Source organism: Rhopalosiphum maidis, chromosome 2, assembly GCF_003676215.2.
Source record: "Rhopalosiphum maidis isolate BTI-1 chromosome 2, ASM367621v3, whole genome shotgun sequence".
In the NCBI taxonomy this organism is placed as follows: Eukaryota; Metazoa; Arthropoda; class Insecta; order Hemiptera; family Aphididae; genus Rhopalosiphum; species Rhopalosiphum maidis.
Window position 1 is genome coordinate 53,616,177 of NC_040878.1, and position 4,534 is coordinate 53,620,710.

Consider the following 4,534-nt stretch of genomic DNA (forward strand, 5'->3'; position numbering starts at 1 on the left):
ATATACAATTTATACGTATAATATATATTATGACAATGTGTTTCTCTTTTTTTTTTCCGTTAGAACCGACAGCTCAGTATACATTTAAAACATCGACCAAATTGATTGATTCAATTATCGTTACCAAAATATAGAAAATAGATAAATAAAATAGGAATCCAAAAATCCAAAAATTAACTACAAACAAAAATATTGGTACCGCTTTTGGTTAAGATTTTAATAAAATGAAAAAAACTATTACAGAAATATTCCGGTTTCCATATTTTTAAAATATTCCTGTTCAAATACGTGTATTTTAAATTTTGGTTCAAGCCTTGTATCGGAGTATCTATTCAATGAAAAGATTCTCTCAATAACAACTGTACAATAGAGTCGTGGTTATATTCTTGACTGCTTTAGTAAGATTGAATTTAATTCGAGAATATATATCATTTAACAATGGATAATGCTATTTTTTTGCATTAGTTTGTGTACTTTTAGCAGGACGACTTTACTATATTTTGTTAATGAAGCATGTTTTGAATAAAACCACCAGCCGGTGGGTAAGTTATTTATGTATATATATATTTTTTTTTTTATTTAGCTGTGAATTGTAAAATATATAAACAATGAAGAGTGACTTTAGAACACAAGTTTTACTGGCTCCTCGAAGTTAGCCGCCCAAAGTGACTGTAATTTTTCATGGTTTGGTAATAAATTCAAACCTTACAAAATAGTTATTTAAAAATATAAGTGTCTGCATTGATTATAAAGAGAGTATTCGCGGGGGTGGATTAGCCTAACGGGAATTCGGGAGTCGTCACGATGGACTGGATGACTGCTTCGTAGGAAAATAATTTTTAATGTTTAGACTAATTACTGTCTAATTTATTAAACGAATAATGTTTGACGTGAATACTTGATTCATGAATAAGTGTTTTTATAAAAAAATTCTATTGACTATTTTGGCGGCGAGCACAAAATGATTTTAATGGCCGGCGTCCGTGAGAACATTGGTCTGGTGTTCTAGTTATACATTATATCGACGTCTGTCAGGCCGCGGAGTCGTTTCTACCCGAGTCCGTTGAGGTAAATAACCAGATAGCGCCCTGCGCCCGTGCGCAGAGTCTTATGTGGCCCACCACACTATCAAAGATTAAATTAAAAATTCAAGAAAAATGTGGTATTCTTTTGTACATAGAGACATAGATGAGCAAATGGATATTATTCAGCCTAGTGGCTCGTACGGCCTAAAAATATTAACCGTACAATTATAAACTGCATGTTTGACACAAGTTCTAAACAAGAATTTTTAGTTATTGTAAATCGATTCAATAAAAAAAAAAAAGCCATAAACCAGTGTAATGTTAACAACTGAGTAAAAACTAAATATACTAAATATTATAAGATACAATATAGATACGTATTTTATACGTTAATGTACGCTTGTGAATACAATATTTTTGTTTAAAAACATTCTCGTGAATAATTTGATTTGGATGCATAACTATATGAAACAAACTACTAATAACTAATAAATATACATTTCAAAGGTACCTAATGTTTTTTAAATCATTTTTTTTGTTAAATATAATATCGTTCAAAAAATTTTTTTACGAAAATATTAATGATTACCATCTCGTGTAAAATATTTAAATATAATATCTAAAATCGATAACTATTTGATAAAATAACATAAAAAAATAATGCTAGTTAACAAACCGAATAATTACAGATGTTGTTTCTTAGGTCTAAAATTGTGAAGTAGAACACAATATGGTGTACTGTAGCACTATACGGAATGTGAAATAGTATATAATCTAGTAATGAAATGCTCAATTAGTTGAAAATTCTGGTTATTTGGTTTTTTAACTAGCATTATTTATCAATTATAATATAACTATATATTATATCGCTTTTTGGTGGGATATTTTCCAAAAGATAATAATATTTATTATTTTTTTAAAAAAAATATTTTAAAGTTATTATGAAAAACAATTAACAAAATATTTGATACGTTTGGTATATTATGTATTGCTAGTTTATTTCATATATACATATTTTTTTATTTATCTATTTATTTAGATGATTCTTAAACAAAAATATTGTATTTACGATGACGTGTAAAATACGTATCTATATCGTTCCTCATAATACTTAGTTTCTTTAGCATTTACTCAGTTGTTGATATTACACTGGTTTATGTTTTGTTATTGAACTGATTTTAAATTGCTAGTAAAGACTATATGCTCTTTGAATTCTGTTTTTTTTTTCATTCAAATACACATTTTTATGATTTATGAATTTGTTTAACTTCATTAGACATGTGTATGCGCCGTCGCAGTACAACTTTATCTTCTTAAACGACAACCACTTATTTTAACCAATTATTATTTGTTGCTTATATTTTTAATGAATTTTGATCATTTTCCAACTTTCTAAGTCCAAAATTGACATAGTTACAGAAATTCAACAAAAAAACTACAAATGCGCGTGATTTTAAGTTTTTTTACTACAAACTTGAAAATAATTATTCTAGGATTGTTTATGCTCGCCATTTTTACCCCTAACAATTAAGATGGAATTTCAGCGTTTTTGTAATTTTAACTAGGTACAGTATAATATTCACTTTAATTTATTTATGAGTTATAACTTATAGTAGAAAAAACGTTAATAAGTGAATACTTATGTTATTTTAAATGACGACAGGTGTATATAAAAATGTATTAATTAAAAAAAAAAACTTCTGAACTATAAGTTATTATTTATACACAAATTAAAATGAACATACAATAACGTTAAGTATCACCTTAATAAATAGGGATGAAAATGGCAAGCCTAAACAATCCTAGAATAATTATATTCAGAGTAGTTATTATAGTCAAACAATTTAAAATCGTTCACATTTTGTAGTTTTTATTTTATTTGGATTCCTGTAAATCAATCAATTTTAGATTTCGTAAGTAGGTTATACTACCCAAATTCATTAAAAAAAAATAGGCAACAAATAATAAGTGATTAAAATAGGTGGTTTCCGTCTAAGAAAAAAGTTGTACTACGCATACACATGTATTATTAAGTTTAAAAAAATGCATAGGCTATAAAAATGTGTATATATTTTTTCAAAAGAACTAACTAAAAAACAGAATTCAAAATGTAGAATTCTACTCTATTGAGTGTTCTCGATTAATCTTTACATACTGTGTATTCTACTGCACATGTACATTATGTGTGCTAATACACAATTTTAAGCGTCAAAAGAAAGAACAACTGTAAATGTTTGATTTGACAATAATTAACGTTACAATAATATAGGCCAAGCTTATATAACTCCTAGCAAACCATAATTTTCTCATATTTGTTCATTGGAATTCATTTTAACCTTTTTTGTGTCACATTAATAATAAATATGAATTCTTTTGCAATTAAATTAATAATAACAATCATTACATTTATAATGATTTTTGGAGATGCTAGTACCGGTAATTTTATAATTTATATTATATTGCTGAACAATTAATATTATTCATCGAATATTCGTGATTGTTGCAAATTAATTTCTCACAGGGAACTCCTGGGAACATTATTAAAAAATGTAAAATATATATACCTTATAATCGTTATAACATTGCTCATTCACTAATTGTTTTATTTCAGATTGTCCAAGCAAGTCTTCATATTTATACAAACTATTTAATTTAAATATAATATATTTTGTAGAATATGTTTGTGCATAAAACGTCTTATCTGGTCATAATTAATACTATTCCCGAAATTAAAATCATCGTACCCAACACTCAACACTGATTTTAATTTTAACATTTATTTACAGGCGATTTAGCAAATGCTGGTTTCTTTTGTAAGTAGTATGAAGATCATTTTCTAGTTACAAGTTCAATAGAATTTGATTTTTCATTGTACATAGTCATAGTAAAATCAGCTGTATAACATAATGAAATTTACAATTGTTTTTTTTTTATTGCTTATTAATGATTAATGACACGTCAAAACTCATGTTACGACTTTTAAATTTATTGTTGTGTTTACTGACTATTTACAAAATAAATATTATAAATATTATTATAAGTTGATAAATAAATAATTAATTACATTTTTAATGTATTGAAAATTAATCCATACAATACCAATTTCAACTTTCAATGACTTTTGGGTTTAGCTAAAGATAACGGATTACTAAATGTTATTAATTTATTTTCTTATCTTGGTAAGTAATAAATACTCGTTAACATTTAAATTATAAAAACTGCAATGTGTATTTATAATATTGTGGTACTATCGGTTATATTAACTTGGTTGTATAAACTTTGAAATGTTTTAAACTGAAATCTATATAAAAATGATAATTTTTTTAAAAATTATTCTACTAAAATTATATTTCTTCATATTATAATTTTAATAGTGTTAAAAGTTATTCAAATGAAATAAGCTTAAAAATGACCTTCTATTTTTAAGCTAATTTCAAAAACATAACTTTATTAATCTTAATAACTGTATTATTTTTTTTTTCTTTTCATATTTGTGTTTAAGTCAATAA